This window comes from Equus quagga, chromosome 8 (assembly GCF_021613505.1).
Source record: "Equus quagga isolate Etosha38 chromosome 8, UCLA_HA_Equagga_1.0, whole genome shotgun sequence".
NCBI classification, from domain to species: Eukaryota; Metazoa; Chordata; class Mammalia; order Perissodactyla; family Equidae; genus Equus; species Equus quagga.
Genome location: NC_060274.1, coordinates 46,272,778 through 46,294,497, shown reverse-complemented (window position 1 = coordinate 46,294,497; position 21,720 = coordinate 46,272,778). Strand labels below are relative to the sequence as shown.

The 21,720-nt window shown below is 44.3% G+C and overlaps 1 protein-coding gene across 5 annotated transcripts in view; it reads left to right on the top strand.

The window, feature by feature from the left end:
- The first annotated feature begins 9,582 nt into the window (after positions 1 to 9,582).
- GRB10 (growth factor receptor bound protein 10) overlaps positions 9,583 to 21,720 on the top strand; it is a 182,446-nt gene continuing 170,308 nt past the window's right edge. For 4 of the 5 annotated variants that reach the window (XM_046669594.1, XM_046669591.1, XM_046669592.1 and 1 more), the window contains exons 1-2: positions 9,583 to 9,671; positions 20,870 to 21,013. The gene's annotated coding sequence lies outside the window, so the exon portion shown is untranslated. Of the gene's footprint in view, positions 9,672 to 20,869; positions 21,014 to 21,720 lie in introns of those variants that run through there. The other variant, XM_046669599.1, reaches the window with a different exon arrangement.

Below are 21,720 nucleotides of genomic sequence, written 5' to 3'. Positions count from 1 at the left end.
AGGGCTGGGTGGTCTTTCCCCGTTAGGGGAGGTGGCATGACAGCAGCTTTTGTCTTATGTCTGTGAGTCTGTTCTGTGTGTCAGGGTCCACCCTGAGCATCACCTCTTCTTTCTTCCACCTTTTGAAAAATTCTGCCACCAAAATCCTTCCTTGGATAACGGACCCGTTGAATTTTTGTATTCTTGCCTAACCTAGTAGCTTAACACATGTATAGTGGACCCCATGGGGCTTTGAACCTTGTTCCTTTGTCATCCTTTATCAAGCATCTCCCTAGGCATGTGGTGATGTTGGACAACTTAGTGCTTCCCGAAGGTTGATAGATGCCACAAGGGCTAATATTTGTGGCCAAGTATGCTTGGAAGTGCTGGGATAGATAAAGTTTATTTCTTATGGCAGAACTTTCAGAAAATTTAGTGTGACACACCAAGAGGAAGATAGATTATGGTGGTTCCAAATTTAGGGGGCATGATACCCCTTTTGTGCTGAATATATCTTAGTAGCAGATAGGCTTTGAGTCCTCTTTCTTTTTTTAAAACAGCTTTATTAAGATATACTTCACATACCATATGTTTATCCAATTAAATTTAAAGTGTACAACTCAATTACAGTTAGTATATTCACAGATATGTGCAGTTAGCATGTGTATGTAGATAGATAGTTATAGTATGTATAATGTCCGGTTAATATATTCACAGATGTGTACAATTACCATCACAGTTTTAGAACAACTCCTGATGTCAAAAAGAGACCCTCCACTCATTAGTTATCCCTCTGTCTCCATCACCCCCACCCAACCCTAAGCAACGACTAATCTACTTTCTGCCTTTAGATTTCACTATTTGAGATGTGCTTATGAATGAGATCATATAATGTGTGGTTTTTCTATCTGGCTTCTTTCATTTAATGTAAGGTTTTCAAGGTTCATCCATGCTATAGAATTTTTTGGTACTTCATTCCTTTTTATGGCTGGACGGTATTCTGTTATGTTTATACCACACTTGTTTATCCATTCAACAGTTAGTGGATATTTGGGTTGTTTCCACCTTTGACTGTTGTGAATAATGCTTTTACGAACATTGCTGTACGGTATCTGTTTGAGTCTCTGTTTTCAGATTTTGGGTATATACCCAGAAGTAGAACTGCTCGACCGTATGGTAATTCTGTGTTTAGCTTTTTGAGGAACTGCCAAACTGTTTTCCACAGTGGCTGTACCATTTTGCATTCCCATCAGCAGTGCACAATTGTTTTACTTTCTCCACATCCTAACTAATACTTGATCATTTCTGATTCTTTTTTTTATAATATCTGTTGCAGTAGGCGTGAAGTGATATCTCATTGTGGTTTTGATGTACATTTTGTTGTTGAGTGGTAGACATTCTTTATATATTCTGGATATTAATCCTTATCAAATATATGATTTGCAACTATTTTGTCCCTTTCTGTGGGTTATCTTTTTGGTCTCTTGTCTATGATGCACAAAAGTTTTTAGTTTTGATGAAGTTCAATTTATCTGTTTTATTACTTTGTGTCCTTTACTTTTGGTGTCATATCCAGGCAGTCATTTTCTCCTAAGTTTTCTTTTGGTAAAATCTCCAAGAAGATTTTCTCCTTTGTTTTCTTCTAAGAGTTTCATAGTTTTAAGTTTTAGCCTCTTTGTTTAGGTGTTTGATCCATTTTGAGTTAATTTTGTTTGTGGTGTAAGGTAAGGGTTCATTTCATTGTTTTGCATGTGCATATCTAGTTTTCCCAGAATCATTTGTTGAAAAGACTTTCCTTCCCCATTGAATGGTCTTGGTACCCTTGTTGAAAATCAATCCACCACATATGTGAGGGTTTATTTCTGGACCCTCTGTTCTATTCTGTTAGTCTCTTTGTCCTTATGCCAATATCACACTGTTTCAATTATTGTAGCTTTGTAGTAAGTTTTGAAATCAGGAAGTGTGAATCCTCCAACTTCGATCTTCTTTTTCAATATTATTTTGGCTATTGGGGGTACCTTGAAAATCCATGTGAATTTCAGATGGCTTTTTTATTTCTGCAGAAAGTGCTGGTGGGATTTTGATAGGGACTGCATTGAGTCTGTAGATTGTTTTGACTTAACAATATTAAGTCTTCCAATCCATGAACATGAGATATCTTTTCTTACTTGGGTCTTCTTTATATTCTTAGAGCAACGTTTTTTAGTTTTCGAGGTACAAATCTTTTGCTTGGTTAAATTTATTCCTAATTATTTTATTATTCTTGATGCTATTGTAAATGGAATTGTTGTCATAATTTCATCTGTGGATTGTTCATTGTCACTGTTTGGAAATGCAACTGATTTTTGTATGTTGATTTTGTATCCTGTAACTTTGATGAATTTATTTAACTTTAAAGTTTTGCATGTTTGCGGGATCTTTGGTTTTCTACAAAATTATGTCATCTGAGAACACAAATAATTTTAGTTTTTCCTGTATAGTTTGGGTACCTTTTCTTTTTCTTGTCTGATTTCTCTGGCTAGAGCTTCCAATACTGTGTTGAATAGAAGTGGTGAAAGCAGGCTCCTTGATTTGTTTCTGATCTTTGAGGAAAGGCTTTCACTCTTTCACCTTTGAATATGATGTTAGCTGAGAGTTTTTCATATATGGCAAACTTTGTCCTGGTAAGGAAGTTTCCTTCTGTTATGGTCTGAATGTTTGTATCCCCCAAAATTCATAGGTTGAAATCCTAGCAGATGGAGCCTTTGGGGGGTGATTAGATCATGAGGGTGCAGCCCTCATGAATGAGATTAGTACTCCTATAAAAGAGATCCCATACAACTCTGTAGCTCTTTCTGTCATGTGAGAATACAGTGAGAAGTCTGTGACCTGGAAGATGGCCCTCGCCCACCATGCTACTACCCTGATCTTGGACTTTTAGCCTCCAGAACCGTGAGAAGTACGTATCTGTTGTTTATAAGTTATCTAATCTGTGGTATTTTGTTATAGCAGCCAGAATGGACCAAAACACCTTCTATTCCTAGTTTATTCAGGGTTTTTATCATGAAAGGGCGTTGAATTTTGTCAAATGCTTTTTCTCTGTCAATTAAGATGATCATATGGTTTTTTCCTTTGTTCTATTAATGTGTTGTATCACACTGATTGATTTTTGTGTGTTGAACTGTCCTTGCATTCCATGAATAAATTCCACTTGGTCAGGTGTAGAATCCTTTTAATATGCTGCTGAATTTGGTTTGCTGGTATTTTATTGAGGATTTTTGCATCAGTAATCACCAGGGATATTATCTATAGTTTTCTTGTAGTGTCTTTGACTTTGGTGTCAGGGTAATGCTGGCTTCGTAGAATGAGTCCATCCTTCAGGATTTTGGAGGAGTTTGAGAAGGGTTGATTTGAATAATTTAGATATTTGGTAGGATTCTTCAGCGAAGCCATCTGGTTCAGGGCTTTTCTTCATTGGGAGGTTTTTGTTTTTTGGTGAGGACTATCGGCCCTGAGCTAACATCTCTGTCAATCTTCCTCTATTTTTTGTATGTGGGATGCCCCCTCAGCATGGCCTGATAAGTTGTGTGTAGGTCCGTGCCTGGGATCTGAACCCGTGGACCTTGGGCCACCAAAGTAGAACATGCAAATTAACCACTATGCCACCGGGCTGGCCCCAGGAGATTTTTGATTATTGATTTAATCTCCTTAATAGTTACAGATTTGTTCAGATTTTCTATTTCTTTATGATTCGTTTTGGTAGATGATATGTTTTAGGAATTTGTTTCATCTTGGTTATCCAATTTGTTGGCCTAAAATTGTTTGTTGTCTTCTCTTGTAATCCTTTTTATTTCTGTAAAATCTGTATTCTGTAGTAGTGTCCCCACTTTCATTTCTAATTTTAGCAATTTGAGTCTTTTCTCCTTCTCAACCTATGTAAAGGTTTAAGATTTTATTTTTTTCCTTTTTCTCCCCAAAGCCCCCTGGTAAATAGTTGTATATTCTTTGTTGTGGGTCCTTCTAGTTGTGGCATGTGGGACGCTGCCTCAGCGTGGTTTGGTGAGCAGTGCCATGTCTGCGCCCAGGATTCAAACCAACGAAACACTGCGCCACCTGCAGCGGAGCGCACGAACTTAACCACTCGGCCACGGGGCCAGCCCCTGAGATCTTTTTTTTTAATGTAAGCATTACAGTTATAAATTTCCTTCTTAGCACTGTTTTTGCAGTATCCTATAAGTTTTGATATGTCTGTTTTTGTTTTCATCTGTCTCAAGATATTTTAAAATTTCTCTTGTGATTTCTTCCTTGATCCATTAGTTTTTAACGAGTGTGTTAATTTCCACATATTTTTGTATTTTCCAGTTTTACTTCTGTGGATTTTTAGTTTTGTTTAATTGTGATTGGAAAAGATACTTTTTATGACTTCAATCTTTTTAAATTTGATAAGACTTCTTTTGTGTACTAACATATGGTCTATCCTTGAGGATGTTCCATGTCCCCTTAGGAAAAATGTGATTCTGCTTATGGGTAGAGTGTTCTGCTTATGCCTGTTAGGTCCAGTTGGTTTATAGAGATCAAGTCCTCTGTTTCCTTATTGATCTTCAGTCTGGTTGTTCTCTCCATTATGAAAGTGGAGTATTGAAGTCTCCAACTCTTATTATAGAACTATTTTGGTCTTTAATTCTGTCAGTGTTTGCCTCATACATTTTGGGGCTCTGATTTTTGGTGCGTATATGTTTATAATTGTTATAGCTTCTTGGTGAATTGACCCTTTTCTCTCTCTCTCTCTCTCTCTCTCTCTATATTATCTTTCTTTGTCTTTGTAACAGTTTTGACTTAAAGTTTATTTTAGGTCATGTTGATATAGCCACCCCAGCTCTCTTTTTGTTACTATTAACATGAAATATCTTTTTCCATGTTTTCACTTGCAATCCCATTGTGTCTTTTGATCTAAAATGAGTCTTCTGTAGACAGCTTATAGTTGGGTTTTGTGGGGTTTTTTTCCATTCTGCCAATCTCTGCTTTTGATTGGAGGGTTTAATTTATTTACATTTAATTACTGATAAGGGAGGACTTCTGCCATTTTGCTGTTTTTTTGTGTATGTGTATCTGATAGCTTTTTTTGTCCTTCATTCCTCTAGAATGCTTTCTTTGTATAACTATCCTTATGCTTTAAGGAAGCCTGCTTAGATATGAACATTTACAGAGTAAATCATATTTAGAAGAATCTTCTACAGAACACTGAAACTTGAATTGGTATGGGGATCTTGCTGTCAAACTCTTGCTGTTGCTGTGGTGGAATAAGGGAGAGGTGTCTGCTTTTTCCCAAGTAACTCCAGAACTGCTTGGACAAGATATTGTGCTGCTGTTGGGGAAAGAGAAGAACAAGAACTTGACTGGGTGTTGGTGAATTCCTTACTCTGCCAAGCACTGAGTTTACCAGGATTGCATTTGATTCTTAGGACAACCCTACAAGGGAGGGCGAGAGAGTCTTCTTTCTATAGCTGAGGAAATGGGAGTTCCTCACAGTCAAATGCCTTATTCAAGGTCAAGTGGGCATTAGTGGAAGAGTTAGAACTCTTCCAGGTCTTTGGATCCCAAGTCCCACATTCTTTATGGCCCTGAGTACCACAATAGAAGGAAGAAGGGAGAGGCCACATGTTTCCACCATGAGCCCACCCACTCGAGTAAATGGGGACATGTGTGATAAGAGGAAGGAGCCATCTGAGGATGTTGGTTCTTCACTCTCAGGGTTTGTGAATATTAAAGGAAAGTGTAAGTAAATTCATTTCATAGTGTGTGGCAAACAGTAGGTCTTCAACAAACATTTAATTCCCTTTCCCTGGGGAGCTTTTCAGGAAACATTCTGTGTTCTTGACAGTCCTGGGACTCTTGGCTTCAAATGGTCTAGAAGCTATGAAGTTTGGAAATGTAGGTGGTATTATTTTATATTGTGTAATATCAGTTTACCTTTGTTTCCAGACTGAGTGGCCATTTTGTAGTTTTGAGTGTTGCAGCAAAGGCTTTGGGTTTTGAGTGGCCTTTTGGGGGCAGGGAACTGATCTTGTACCATGACTCTCACAACTTCACCCCTTCTTTGTTTCCAAAATGTTTGAGCTTGTTGGGGGTGGTAATGGCAGTGAAAGAGGTCACCTGACTTGGTCTGCATCCCCATCACACCCTTGCTTAGCCTCTGTTACTTCAGTACCAGGTTTTGGGGCACACATATGCCATTTGAGTTCCTTTGACTTTTTAACCACCTCTCGGGGTCCATTTTGGTTTCCCAAAGGTGAAGACTGCAAGCTCAGTGCACTAGTGTCTTCCTTCTCCCACTGTGGGGTACTGACTCCTTATGGATAGAAATAAGAGGTATTGTAAAAGTCCTTGCCCCATTTAGAGGAGTGAATCTCACGTTCTCAGGTCAAAAATAGATCCTCTTTCTCCTCCTTAAGCGTGTGCTCAGTCCTGGGAGTGGTAATCCTGCAGCGGGAGAGAGCCAGACGTTGTTGGGAAGCTCTGAGAAGGCTGGGGAGACAGTTCCCCTCTGTACCCCACAGTGCATTCTGCATGGGCCGTGGGCTCTGGTCTTCCACGGCAAAGTTTAAATAGAAGGAAACACACAGCTGAGATGAGCATTAATTGGGAATGGCTGCATTTTCTGTATCAGAGGTGCTCTAACCCTGTGCTCTGGTGTGCACCGTTGAGTTTGGGCCCCTAGTTTCACAGCGGGGCAGGGGCAGATGGTGATGCTCTGGTGTCTGTGTATGTCAGGAGCCCCAAGGAGGTCATCTGTCCTGCAGGCTGTTCTTCACCCAGTGCCGAAGAGAGAATTCTGCTAGAAAACTGGAAATACTGGACACATGACATTTTCCCTCTGATTCTCTCTATTTGTGTGGCTTATTCAGAAGGCAGGGGAAGAATGTTCTAAATGACTTAGAGCTGTGCATCTTGCCAGAATCAGCATGCAGGACAAGCCTTTGGGGAGCACAGCTGAGTCACTCTTCAGAGGTAACGACCCCCTGGAATCCCCTGCTCAGAGCTGCCCTCCAGAATGGAATGCCTTCCTTGTTGGTTCTGGCCAGTGACATTTATTTACATGGCCACGTCTCAGGTGAAAAGTTCTGAAACTTAGTATCGTTTTTAAGAAAATCTTTTCTGAATGGAGGAGTCTCTGCGGGGATCTGGTTCTGTAAGAGCCAGGGCTCACTCTGCAGAGCTGCACGGGCAGCTGCTTTAGCGTCCTCGGTGGTGGGTGGACTGTCCAGGGTGCACATCCAAGTCCTGGGTGCTGAGCACAGTCCTGGTTCCCCAGGGAGCTGCCCAGGACTGGGTCGGGCTCTAGAGGCTACAGTTCTCACACTTTGCTCCCAGGATCCCTTGACACTCTTAAAAACAACTGAAGAGCCTAAACAACATGTGTTTAGGTGGACATATATTGCTATTTGCCATTTTAAAAGCGACAGAAATTTAAAAAATATTTATTTCTTCCTAAAAAGAATAAACCCATTATATGTAAACGTAAGTAACATCTTTTAAGAAAAAAATAACCATTTTTCAAATAATAAATTTTAATGAGAAGAGTGATGTCATACTGCATTTTGTAAATCCCCTTTAACATCTGGCTTAATAGAAGGCAGCTGGGTTCCCATATCTGCTTTCTGCATTCAAAACTCCAGTGCATACTCAGGAGAGAATGAGGGGGAAAGGACAAGTCACACCTTGGTGTCTGAAGGTGATTTTGACCTCACTGATGGAGGGTGTCGCCCTTGGCACGTGAAGTCAGTCAAAGCTGGGGCTCCAAGTGAGAGGCTCCCATAGGCAAGGCACAGGCGTGGGCAGAGCAGGGGTGCTGGGTGGTAGGGTCTCCCTGAGCCTGGCCCTGCAGCACCCCTCGCTTGTGAGGATGGAGAAGTGCTGTGCAGGGGCACCATCAGTCCCTGTGGTTGATGTCTTGTTTCTGTCGTGTCAGCCGTAGCTCAGAGAGGCCCTGAAGACACTGGTCCATAGTTATTAAGCACCAAATAAGGGGGGAAGCTAGGTCTTCTGTCTCTGGTGTGCTCATGTTCTTTTTTGCGTTAAAATGTGGATGTGGCATGGAAACGATAATGCCGAAAGCTATGTGCCACCTTGATGTGGTTTAGTTGAGGCGACTGGCTTTGGTCAGCTGTGAGTTGTGGGGAGTGGGACCAGAGCAGCAGCATGGGGAGGGAGGATGGGAGGCTCTGTACACCCTGAGTCTGGGTCTGCGATGTGTGGGGCAGTTTTGCTGAGCCTGTGCTGTGCACCTGCCCAGTGTTGGCTGCCTAGACCTCTACAGCAGAGTTTCTGTCCTCAGGTCCCTGTTACCCATGGGGGAACTAAAGGGTCTGTAAGGGAACTGACACAAGCGTCACTCAAAGTGCCTCCCGCAAGCACTTTGGAACAAAGGAGAGTTAATCCACAGAGACCACGAAGGCAAAAGAGGTGGCACTTTTTATGTCACGCATAAAAGGTGAGCTGAGAAGGGAGAGAAGGGTGCTGCAGATGAAGAAGCAGTGGTCGCATTTCCTCCCTGCCCCTCTTCATGCTGGTGGATCTGGTCGTGCTGCCCCATCAGAATGTCCAGGGACTCCGCCACCTCCTGTGGGCATGAAGGGCCTTAGTGTGGTGCTCAGACCACAGAGCCCACGGAATGCCAGGTGGGCGAGGCTGGCTGGGAGCTGACCGTGAGGAAGGACAGACTAGCAGTGGAGGGCAAGGCGGTGTTGGCCATGGGCCCTGTTTTTCTGTGTCCAGGTTAAGCTGTTTTTACTCACAACACTTCTGACACCAAATATGTGGGGTTTTCCTTCTGACACCAGTTCTCCAGTGCTCTGGACACCAACTGGCTGTCCTACAATTCAACTCAGTTCTGACACTATCTACCTGGAGTTAGCATCAGATCCCACAAGTTAAAGGGCTCAAGACAGCCATAAGACTGCCCCTGTTCAGATGCCAGCGGCCAGTCCTGGGCCACCTGTACTTCTGACAAAATGACTGTATATTGGGGTTTCTGCAACCCCATTTTCTGGTTTGGTAATTTCATACACTGTTTCACAGAATTCAGGAAGACACTTTGCCTACCTTGGTTTATTATAAAGGATACAACTCAGGAACAACCAATCGGAAGGGATGCATAGAACAAGGTTTGGTAGGGAGGGCAGATGTGGAGCTTCCATGTCCTCTCCACATACACCACCCTCCCACCACCCCAGTGTTCACCACCCTGGAATCTCTCTGAACCCTGTCCTTTAGGGGTTTGGATGGAGTTTCCGTTAGGTAGGCATGATTGATTAACTCATTGGCCATTGGTGATTAACTCAATTTCTGGCCCCTCTCCTCTCTCCAGAGGTTGGCTGGGGGCCCCAAGATGGCTTTAGGATGGGTGCTGGTCACCAGAAAGACCGAGGCATGATTAAAGGGTGGGCTTTCAGCCCCCCTCCCCTCCCTGGAGACTGGAGTTCACATCTATTAGCATACATCATACAAAAGATATTAGCCTACAAAAGACGCTTGTTGCTCTGGAAATTCTGAGAGTCTTAGGAGCTGTGTAGCACAAACCTGAAACAAAGACCAGATATTTTTTTTTTTAACTATACCCCACAGGTGAAGCATGGGAGCGGTAGAGCACAGCCAGGGGACATGCTGAGGTGTTGAGGACCGGTCAATTTGAGAAGTGTGAAGAGGAGGGAAGGGTGAGTGACGTGAGGAATACATGATCTGTATTTGCCAAGAGAAGCTGTTTCAGTGGCCAAGGCAGGTGCTTTTGGTTAAAATGAGAGATTCCACCTTGAGTCTCAACGTTAGCTTTCTTCCTGTGGAGCCTGACCTCGTGTGTGGTATGATGGCCTGTCCTGAACATTTGACGTCACAACTGTGGAAGAGAATAAAATTCTAAAAAGATTTAGATAAACTTAATCTTTATAGGAGACCATTTGAAGTCAGTCTTTTGTGACTGTTTTAGTAGCTTAGTCGCCACGAGGAGGAGAATTGAGTAATGAAATGCTAAGTATGGATTTCACTGGTGGAGTTAAGTAGAATTAGCTTTGCAGGGGCAGATGCGGGCTCCTCGCTGAGGCTCCATTCGAGGGAGGAGCAGTGAATGTTTTAAGGAGCACTCACCTGAGCTCAGAGGTGAACTTCCGAGTGATTTGCTTGGGACACCAGCCACCCCAGTGGCCCCTAGAGTAGCTTTCTTCTCTTCTGACTGGTGAGTGGAGCCCTGTTTCTTCCCTTTGCTTTGCCTCTGGTCAGTCCAAGGGGCAAACTTTCCCAGGCAGGAGGAGGACTTGTTCTTTGGTGAATGATGTGTGAACAGCTAGGATTCCTAAACAAGTCAGCAGTTGTTGAGGGTTGTTCCCCATAGGGATTGTCAACAGCTGAGGGTCCCCTGCTAGGCACCTGAGAACAAGTTCATTTAGAATGTGTTTCAACATTGCGTGAGGTTTTTGCAGAATGGATAAAAGCAGTGATAGGTCATGCATACCGCAAGCTGATTCTCTTCTCATATTCTCAGTATGGGATCCTGACCAAGATTTGGACACACTCCTGTGTCTTAGATCAATTGCCCTAAAAGTTTAGGTTAGGGACCAATTCTAGATGGCTCTGTAACTGACAGTACTGAGATTGAGAACATAGTGAGCCACTCAATAAATGTTTGTGGAGTGAATTAATGAAAAAATAATGAATTTCAGGACTAAGGTAAACATGTAAAAGGTGATTGTTAAGGAGGGTAGCAAAGCATTCAGCTGTCTGCGTGAGCTCCTGGGTTTATGAGAGCCTTTGAAGTGGTGTTCTATCTTCAACAGCAGACGCCTTTCGACTGGCATGGAAAGACTCTTCTCTTCTGTCAGGGTAATTAATTCTAAATTGAGAGTCATTTGGGGGTTGAAGGAGGTGGCAATGTGAGTCTTTACCTTTTCTGCACAAATTACTAGAGCCAGGTAAAAGCAGAATGACTGCATAAGCTAGTATTTCTAGCTTCCCATGTTGTCTTTTCCAAATTGTTTGTAACACTGCAGGTTGTCTACTTCGTTTAGCTTGAAGGAAAATAGCCAAAGAATTACTCTGTGTTTAGCATTGTCATTGCACAGCCACCCCGTAAGTCGGATAGGAGCCAGTACTGGGTGATGAGAGGGTGGCAAGCTTGAGAGTGTTTGTAATCTGGCTGTCGAGTCTCTGTTTTTGGAAAGTAGAGAACGTTTCCATCCAAATAAATTCTCATTCCGAACCCTAATCTAAGAAGCAGGTGAGTGCCTGAGGCCCTTCTTGCTCAGATAAGGAACCAGAGGGTTGGAGAGCATCACACGGTTTCTGCTGTTCACTCAGTTTGGTCTCCCAGGTCCCAGGCAGACAGCACTGGGTCTTTGGGAGGCACACGCGGGCTCCTGGTACATGACAAGGGAACAAAACAGTGGACGGGGAAGGATGGAAAGATGCAGCCAGTGGCAGGAGGGTCTGCTCTGTGCTGGTCTCTCTGTCAGGTCTTCACCCCTGCCGTGGCTCATGTCCCTGAACAAGGAGATGACTGGTCCTGTCAGGTCCCGTCATGGTGGGCTCATTGATATGTGGCATCTAAGAGGTGCACCTTGATAGGAGCATGTAAGAACTGTTCATGCCCCAAGGGACACTTTTGGCGCTAAGCTGTACCTGTAGCTTGGCCAAGGGCTTTGGAGGCAGCATGAGGGAACTGCTCCTGGGAGCTGCCACACTGTGACTCTTCAGTGGGACTGGTGGACATGAGACCCAGAAGACTGTACTGGCTCTGCATGCCTGAGCAGGACATTCTGCTTTCTGGGGAGAGTCCCTGATGCTCGTGTGTCCCGAGCAAGTGACCATGTGGCCAGGGGAGAGCCTCTTCATGGAGGAGGGGGAGACTAAGGGAGTCTCTGCCAGGGTGGGGTCATTTACATTTTGAGGTTAGGAAACAACAAATGAATTCTTCTTTCCTTCCTTGAGCAGTTTAGTGCTGGCGTCAGGGTGGTCAGTATGTCTACCCTTGTTTTAGTCTGCTCCAGGCTGCTATAACGGAATACCGCAGACTGGGGCTTAGGCAACAGGCATTTACTTCTTATAGTTCTAGGGGCTGGGAAGTCTAAGATCAATATGTCAGCAGATTCAGAGCCTGGTAAGTCTTTCCCTGGTTTGCAGATGGCTGCCTTCTCGCTGTGTCCTCACATGGCAGAAAGAGTACTAGCTCTCTGGTCTCTTCTTATAAGGACACTAATCCCATTATGGGGACCCCCACCATCTTGACTCCATCTAATAACCCAGCTACCTACCAAAGGCCCCACCTCCTAATCCTACGATATTGGGAGTTTAGGCTTCAACATATGAATTTTGGGGGGCACAAACCTGCAGCCCATAACAACCTTTCAGGTCTGCTGTACCCTTCCATCCTATACTTTCAGGATTCAGGTGTTGCTTTTGGAACTGGAGGATCAGGAGCCGGGCTGGGCAGCCTGTTGCTCCCGCACCGACGGGGTGGTGCTGTTCTCGGGCCCCACAGGGTCTGAACTGGCCCAGCCAACAGGGACTTAGGAAGCTGCTGAAAGGGCTGAGCAGCAGATGAAGAGGACTAAATACACGGAGATAATTAGAGGTCATTAAAGATTCATACTGCTAGATTTTATAAAAGTCATAAAAGTAGATTAAATTGTTAAATTTAGTAGTTTTTAATATGCCTTACGCTGGTCCATTTTCAGTCTTGTCAGACCTGCCTACTGTTCAATAATCATTTCAGAGCCGCTCATCATCGATTTCTGACCATTCCTGCATTGACTAGACTGTACATCTCCCTTGTCCTTGCTAAAAATCTTGATTTCTGGAGCAGAGGGACCAGAAATATGTATGCTTTGATACTTTTTCTTGAAAACCTAGACCCCACAGTAGTTACCTATTGCATATATTGAATGGTACAGAGAAAGAAAAGATGTGATTATCTTTAAAATATAAAGTCCTGAAGGTGGGGGGATATTAGACTTTGTGGTGTGTCCGTGGCTTGGCTAATCTTCATAATGGGCTGTTTTCAGAGTGGCAATAAAGCATCCAAACAGGATTGACTCCATTTCCTGTAGATTTACTCACTGCAGAAGGGCGGAATCTCAACCAGCTGTTGGCCGTGCCTTCCTCACTCAAAACTGTTGCCGCTGAAAATTCAGTTAAATGATGTACTTTGTCCACAAGCAATGTTGTCTTCACTTACTTTGCTCTTTATCTTACTTTTTTTAACCTCCTAAGGGAAGAAAGGAGATGCAAAATAAAGAAAGGAAGGAAAATAAAATAAAATAGACAAGTCCTTCCGCGTTTCTAGAATCAGCCTGTACAGAACAGCGTCTGCGTGCACTGTTCTGTTCATGTGACTTGCCTGGAGCACTTAATGGCCTCATTGTTTTAGGTATAGAGCGGTGGTTTCTCTGGAAATCCTAGAAAGAGGGGAGAGCCAGCCACTCGAGCAGAGGGAGGGAGACAGTGCTTGAGCATCTCAAGGGACTCAGCGTGCAGGTTTTGGGTGAGGGTGAGAAGGGAGGAGAACAAACAGGACCATTGATCTGAAACTTGACTAAAGCACTTCTTGCTAGGTAGATTAATTCTAAAAATCACGTGAGTGGTTCATGTTCCTCCTTCTAAACATTCAAACCCAGAAGGCTGTAGAGAAAGGAGTGAAATCCCCGCTCTCGTGCTCTCTGTTTCATCGTTGTGAGCCTCCCTCCAGGTCAGTGTTCGGAATTCTTCTTGGGCTTTTTATGCTTGAAATTCGTGGATGCACATTTGTCACATTCCCCTTTTACACAAACATCGCCTATTTCTTAGTTCTTTTTCTCTTTTATCTTAGTTGCTGACATCTGTCAAGCGCTACCTTCTGCCAGCTCTTTGAGAAGCACTTTATGGGAATTGCATCATTTAATACTTGCATGAGGTTGGGACTATTTTATTTCATTTCTGTTGAGGAGATTGAGGCACAGGAGGCAGGCTGCTCCCTGGGCTGAGCCAGGCTGTCACTTCCACGCTGCCTCTCACAGACCAGACACCCAGTTCCATGGGGGCTCTTTCTGTCAGCTGCCTACCAGCCTGGAGAATCGCTGCACTCCTATATGGTTACCAGGCTCCTGTTGGGGCATTTTTTCATGTGTTCAGCAAAGATTGAGCTGCTTAGTCCCTTGCCGAGAGCTGGGGATACAGCAATGTCCTGGACAAATGTGGTTTCTGCCTGCAGAGTGGCTTCTTGGTAGAGAGACAGACACACACCAAGTCAGCAGTGGGAAGATCAGCTATACACACCTGAGGAGTCCCGGGGTGGTGGACCAGGGGCTAGAGGGGCCTGGACAGGGTGTGCAGAGGCCTGCCTGCCCCGAGGAGCCACAGAGAGAGGAGCTGGAATGAAGGAGGCATTCAGGTAGAGGGCAAAGAACATGCAAAGGGCATGAGGAAGAGGAGTGTCCGAGGACCTAGAGGAGGCTGGTGGGTGAAGTGAATCACAGGTGGGTGGCTCCCCAGGAACCTGGTGGGGGAGGCAGGGCCCATGGGTCAGCTTGGCGGCTGTCGCTGGGCTTTGGGGTGCATCTGAAGCCCACTGAGAAGCCCAGTCTGGGAGCGAGCAAGGATGCAGCAGTTGCTGAGAGCTTGTTCCAGGTCAGGTGAGGTTGGTGGCCCCGTTGGTAGCAGAGATGGAAGGCAGTGGATGGATTTCAGGTGCTTCTACAGCCAACATTGACTGGGCTGGTGGATTACAGGGGAGGGAGGTGTGAAAGAGGAAGGCTAGAGGAGGACTCCTGGGCTCGCCACGTGCAGTTGGTGGGTGCCGTGCGGTGACCTGCAGCGAGGGACGGGAGATTTGGGCAGGGGCTTCCAGTTGCTTCCAGTTTTTCCATGTTAGAGTGTGGCAGTGAAGGACCTGTGTGTGTGTGTACAGGTGTGTATGAGTGTGTGCCTGTGAGGATAAGTTATGAGAAGTAGGATTCCTGTGCCTAAGGCTGAAGTTTGGGAGATGCTGCCCAGTTGGCTGCCCCAAGCCTGTGGAGGCCTGTTGTGTCCTAGGCTGTTCCCCACTCTCAGTGGTTGTCCCAGCCCTTTTCATTTTCAGCAATCTGATGGGTCAAAAACTATAGCTCATTTTTGCTATTATAATTTGTATTTCCATGGTTACTAGTGAAGTTGAGCATGTTTCACATGTGTATTTTGCAAGCTGTTTGCTTCTGTCCTCTCCCCATTTTTACACTGGGCTGCTTACCCTATCTCTTATTTTAATAAACAAGAGATTTACTAAATGCAGATTGCTGCATAGTGCTACTAATATTTTCTCCCAAGGCTTTTTGCTTGTCTTTTGATTTTGTATAGAGGGCCTTTTGCTGTAAAGGAGTTGGTTTTTCCTTCATGGCTTCAGGTTAAGAATGTTGCTTAGGAAGATCTTTCTCACCCAGATTTTGTAACATTATTCTTCCATGCTTTCTCTTAGTATGTTTTGTAATGTTTATACCTTCAATCTATCAGGAATGGTGGGAGGTGAGGATCTGACCGTGTCTTACTGTGCACCAATGGGCAATGATCCTGGATCTTATTTTTCATTCTATATTGTCATTCATTCACTTCCATCCAGATTTTTTTATTGTGCTCTTTAGCCTTCTGTGTCTGTTCCTATGCCCGTCAATCAGCCAGCTGAGTCCCTGGCACACTGGGGTGTTCACTGGGGTTGTATCACATCCATCCCTTAACTGCAGAGGAGTGTCGTTGTGGGTGTGGCACTCCCCTTCCCAGAAAGTGATGTTTCTACCTTCGTGTCTTCTTTCAGGTTCCTCACCAAAGGTCTTTTGTTTTCTTCAAAGGATCTTGTGTATATTTTTTAAGTAGGTTGTATTTGTTGCATCTGTGAATAAAACCATTTTACCATTAGACTTTCTGTCTTGGTGCTGGTGTACAGAAGGACCGAGGATGTGTGGGTGGCCCTGGGATAGCGACCTTGCTAAATGCTCACATTCGCTGTAACCATTTTTTAGCTGATGGTCCTGCATTTCGTCTGTGAGTAACGCAGACTTTTTATCTTTTCTTAGTCGACATTTACACCTCACTTCTGTTTCTTATCTCACTGTGTTGTCTGAGACCTCTAGAACATTGGTGGCTAAAACTATAATCATGGGCTTCCTGGCCCTGATTTTAACGGGAAGGTTGTTGGTGCTTCTACGTTATGTAGGCTACCTGCCTGCCGGAAGTTTCTGGTAGATGCCTTTGTTAGATTAAGAGGGTTCCTTGTTTTATACCTCATCACTAACATCCTAATTACTGGTGAGCAGAGGGTTTTTTTCCCTCATTACCCTCTACGCTTTGAATTTCAGGCTCTTACTTTTGGCTATTTTTTTCTCTAAATGAAAATAAAATATGCTCCAAACAGTGTAGGTGAAAGAACAAAAATGAAGAGAAACCTTACAAATAAGTACAAGTTTCCTAGTCTCTTTTCTTATCATACAAAGATATTTTCTTAACAAAATAATAAAGTAGATGCTCTGGGTTCAAACATCCCTTGATTTGAATCTTGACTCTTCCACTTACTAGTTCTGTGACCTTGGCGGGTACTTATTGCCTCCCAGTCTTAGTTTCTTCATCCATAAAATGGGGTAATACTTCTGCCTCAAAGCATTGACAATGTTGAATTGTTTTTAATTAAGAACCACTAATCTTTGCCTGTTTTATTATGTCTCACGTGCGTTTGCTCCTTTTAGCTTGATCTTCAAGAACCTCTTACATGTGGAGCATTCGGTGAGAGGTCTGACATATAATAGGCTGTCAGTCAAGGGTGGCTATCACTGCCATCTCTGTGGTCGTCACGGCTGTCACCTTCATCTTGGGTGGCGTCATTGTGAGAGTTAGGAAAGGCTTGGGAAGCCCTGGGATTCCAGTCTGATGGGTCCTGTGTGCCAGGTTGTGGAAGCATGATGATTTGGACACACTCTTATATCAGGATAGTTGACATAGCGCGGTGCTGCTGTGAAAATATTCACACTGATATTGGTAAACCTCGCTCTTCCTGATGGACTCCAGCTTGTGTTTCTGTGCTGCTACCACACTATTTTAACTACTTTTGCTTTATAATATTTTACTATGTGATGAGAGTAATTCTCCCTTAATGCTCTACTATTGACAGTCTTACTATTTATTTATTTTATCATTTTCAATGAATTTAGGTTGATAGAGCATTTCATTTACAAAATTAACCTTAATTTTTAAATTAATTGCTTTTAGGAGAATCGAAATGGTTTTGATGTTTAATTTTCCCATTCAGGAACTTAGTGTGTTTCCCTTTGTCCAGGTCTTTTATGTCTCTCAGGGAAGTGTGGTGAAATTCTTTTGTTTATATAGGCCTGTTCTGAGGACTGAACTAAACTATGCATGTATGTGTATCAGCTATGGAGAGTGGGGAAATTTCCATCTGCCTTCTGGTCAGTTACTGTGTCTGTGCATGCGTTTGTCCTATCCCTCTCTGCTCTGCTGACTTTGGACTAGCTTTAGAGAGAAGTAGTCTGCCTCATTTGGGTAGGCGGTCCCTTATTCTCTTTGCATTTCTCGTCTGTATGGCCTTGGACAGGTTTCGTTTGGGTAACCCATCTGTGGGTTTGCTTGGTGGCTCCTGGAAGCCCCATGGTGAGGACTGGTAGGATGGTTGGTTCTGCTTGACCCTAGAATTGAGAACCAGGTGGGGTCTGGGCCCATTCATACGTTTTAGTTAAGTTTTGTTGGTTTTCGTGGTGGTGGCCACTTGGGAAATTCTTTCTGGGATGTGAGCACTCTGTCCCGGGCCATGCTCGCCATCTCTGTGGAGCCCCCGAGTGTCTGCTGATGGATGGGCCATCAAAGAAGGGGCCCTCCTGGGCTTGGGCCAAAATGTCCCTGCTGAATGTTTCCTGTGTGTTTAATGGTTTGAAGGTATGGTGTTGGCATTTGGGTGGGCACGTTCCTATGTTTTAATTTCCTTCTGCTGCTAGCTTCCTTTGTCTCCATGTTCTGTCATCTTTACCAGGAAGGTAGCTGTGGCATTGCCGGAAGGGCAGATCTGTCTTCGGGCCTGATGAAGGGGGTGTGAGGTGTGGCGTTGCAGCTTGAATGGTTACTTGTCCTTTAAGTTGTCTAGAGGTTCTGGCAATAGCATTCTGAAGTTTTATAATTCCTTGTTAAAGCTTTGCCTTTTTTTTGATTCCATTTCATTGACGTATTTCTTAATTTGTCTTCATAAGCACCTTCTTACTCTGAAAACAGTGGTCTCTGATATCAATACAATATTGAATTTAATTTTTTTAAATTAAGGGTACTCTGTCCCCTTTTGAGAAGGCCTAGACTTCATTCCAGAGCTGTCTGGCTGAACAGGCTGAGTATCCTCGTCATGAAAATTGGGATTTGTTGAGTGTCTAAATATCCACTGTTATTACTCTAAATATTTATTGTGAGAAAGCTAGACAGAAGGAAAACTTTATATTAACCCAGGAGTTTTTGGAAGATATCAAAGATACTACACAGAAATCAAGAGGTCCTTTGTTTCTGAAATATTTTGGAAGTAAGTTAAGACATTTATTTTTCACTCAAGTTCATACATTCTTTAAGATCTCAGGTTAATGTTGTGCCTGGCTATAAAACTGCTTGAGAAGCCCATGCTGACTGAAGGGCCGACAGCACCGAGAGCGTTCCATTCACTCTGAGGTGCAGGGGCAGTGGCCAGCTCAGTGCAGGAGGCATACTGGTCCGCACTCGGGGGTTGGTGGTGCCTGCTGTGGGTGCTGGCTGGAGCTGTCGTAAATGATGCCTGCAGGTGTGTTTGCAGTACACACTCTCGTGTCTGTTGATTGGTCCTGCTCTTATTGAGGAGGTACTGTATCTCAGTAACTCTTTTCAGTTCAAGTTCAAAAATCATATTGTCTTTGTTTTGTCTACTATAAAGTTCAATATCCACTTTCTTAAAAACAGACAAAAATGGTTGAAGTGGCGACCAGCTGGACTGACAACTATATGTCATTTTTCTTTAATTATAATATATAATATGTCTAATTTCTTAATTAATTTTGCCCATTATAAAAAGCAAACCTCCCAAGCACGTGTTGCAAATTTGAAGGCATATGCATGAAAGATGCATTTGGAAGTAGTCCTGGGGCATTTGGATCAGAATCCTGGAAAAGAATAGATTCTCTGGAAAAGATATGAGAAATAGAAGTGATCCACAGGTACATGCTGTCCTTAGGTGACCCCAACAGCATTCCCAACATTCCTAACAATGACAATTCCCATTGTCATTGCAGAGACCCTCATACTTGTTTGAATATTCATAGAATTTAGAGATGTTCCACTCTACATAATCATTATAATACTTTTCAGACTCACAAATTGTTTGAGAGGGTGAAAGCAGGTACCCTTAATAAAATGCCTTTGCATATACATGCGATGCTCAGCTTTGAGGAGTCAAATAATCAGTAACATGTATCTCCCCTTTTGATTCTAAAAAGATTAGCATCCATCTAGACATCAGGCTTTACAGCTTGCAGGTGGCTAACGTGTTTAGTTAATGGTAACTATGTTTAGCAGTTACTATATGGTGAATCCTAAGTCTTTACATGCACTAGCTCGTTTCAGCCTCATAAAAGCCCTTCAGGGAGATACTATTTTCACATCGATTTTGGAGTTGGGGGTCACTGAGGTTCACTGAGTTCAGCAATTCACCCAGACGTCACCTGCTAAGAACGGGATAGTGTCAGGAGACGGCCACGGCTGTCTGGCTCCCATGCCTGATTCCTAGCCAGCATGCCTAGTGGGATCCTATACATTGGTTTTCAAAGTTATAGGCCCATGACTTATTCCATGTCAGGTCAGAGGCAGGGCTGGTTTTATTTCCACTGTTAAATCATCAGGAAGGGTTAGTTTATGATCACTTTATTGAGTGATCTGTTCTCCACCCAAGGACACCAACGTCAGGCAGTGGACCAGCTCAAACATACAAAGATAACAACAGTGATGACTCTTCTCGAATGAGCCCTTGCTCCATGCTGATCTCCCTCTTAAGTCATTGTATGTGTTTCCTTTAGACATGTGAAGATTCAGTGTCATCCCAGTGAAATCTATTATAATCCTCAGGGAGGTGGGCTTTCTCCCCACTGCCTTGCCTAGGAGCCTGGGTCCGGAGATACCAGAGAGTTGCCCAGCTAACTACCAAGTCACCACCAGCAGGACAAGGGTTTGTCTCAGTTCCCACCCTCTCCTCCAAGCCTAGAACAGTAGCTTGGGCCCTCAGTAAATATGAGTTGGATAAATGAATCAGAGAAAAAAGCCAGGATTCTAACTGCAGGTCAGCCTGCTTCTACCCCTGTCCTGTGGAACATGCGTGTTCCGCGTGAAGAACATCTTTTTGTGCTCAGCAGAGCCTTCTGAGAACAGTGTGGACTCGGTGGGGCTGGTACCTGGTCCCAGGTGGAAGAAGGTCCCTGTGGCGTGGGGTGAGGTCTGTAGCCTGGGAGGACCCTTTGAAGGACATGGGCTTTGATCTGGGCTTGAAGCATAAATTATAGGTAAACTTGACCTTGCGGGGGGGCAAAGGTCTGCGCATTCCATACCCCACCTACCTTGGGGGTCCTTGTTCTTCAGGAGGGGGAAGACTTGCAGGCAGTGACCTAGGAGCCCAAGGGGACTTCCCATTGCTCTTCTGGGCCCTAGCATTTCTCCCTGCTGTCAGTTGACATGGCAACTAGAAACCTACTTCTTGTGGACTTCCTTTTTGTTCTGTTCTTCAAAGAGTCTTTTAAATTATCTCCTTGAAGAGAAAATATTCAGTATGTCTGTTTTAAACCTTTTAGTCCCGGGTGCAGAGCATAAAATTCACATTTCTACAAGTTCAGCGTGTTCAGTGATGGCCTCTTTGACTTTTCAGCTTTGGAGTTGAGCAGCATGCTGAGCCAGAGGAGGGAGCTGTGGGGAGCGGCGGCCCCGTGACCAGCAGCTGGTTCTCACCTGGGTCCTCCCAGTCAAGCCAGGCAGCCGCCAAACAGACGGAGCCCGAGCAAGCCCTGGACAGGTAAAGTCTGTTTGATTTTCACTGGTAGATTGTTTCTCTCTTTACAGAAGAATCGTCTGTTAAATATTGATTAAGGTGAGATCAATAAATGCATGTCATTATAGGCAGAAGCATAACAATAGACCCTTTATTCCACTGTTTCTACAGGGAGTTGCCTCGTGTCCCCATCATCTCCCCCCGCCCCCCCATCCTCGGTTTAGCTCCCTCCCTGTCTTCACTCATTGAGCTGAGGTGGGAGGGGTTGGAGAGACCATGCTGGGCTGGGCTTGACCTGGGCCTTGCAGACCACCCTCCATGCCAACTGCCTGCTCACCCTCTCTAGTCCCCCTTTGCTTTCCCTAAAGTGTGGGGGTCATAATCTGCCTCCCGGGTTATTCTGAGAATAGCATAGTAAGCCCTCAGAAGTCGGCAGCTGTTGTTTTTGGAGATGGGCCAGAACAGAATGGTGAGGCGGGTCTTGACTCAGGCTTTGTTTTCCAGCATGAGTGCCGGTCTGCCCCACCTGTAGCACTGAGCTGGGGATACAGGTGAGAAATGAAGGTCCGGGGCAAGTGTTGGCGCCTCCTCTCCTCAGGGCTTCGCTGAGACAGCCCTTTCTGGGAACGGACCTTCCCTTTCATCCTGGTCAGCCAGGGGGCTGGGGTTCTTACTGTGCTGTCAGTGGGTCTGAGATATTAGTTGGAGGACTGAGGGGGTCAGAACGGTCT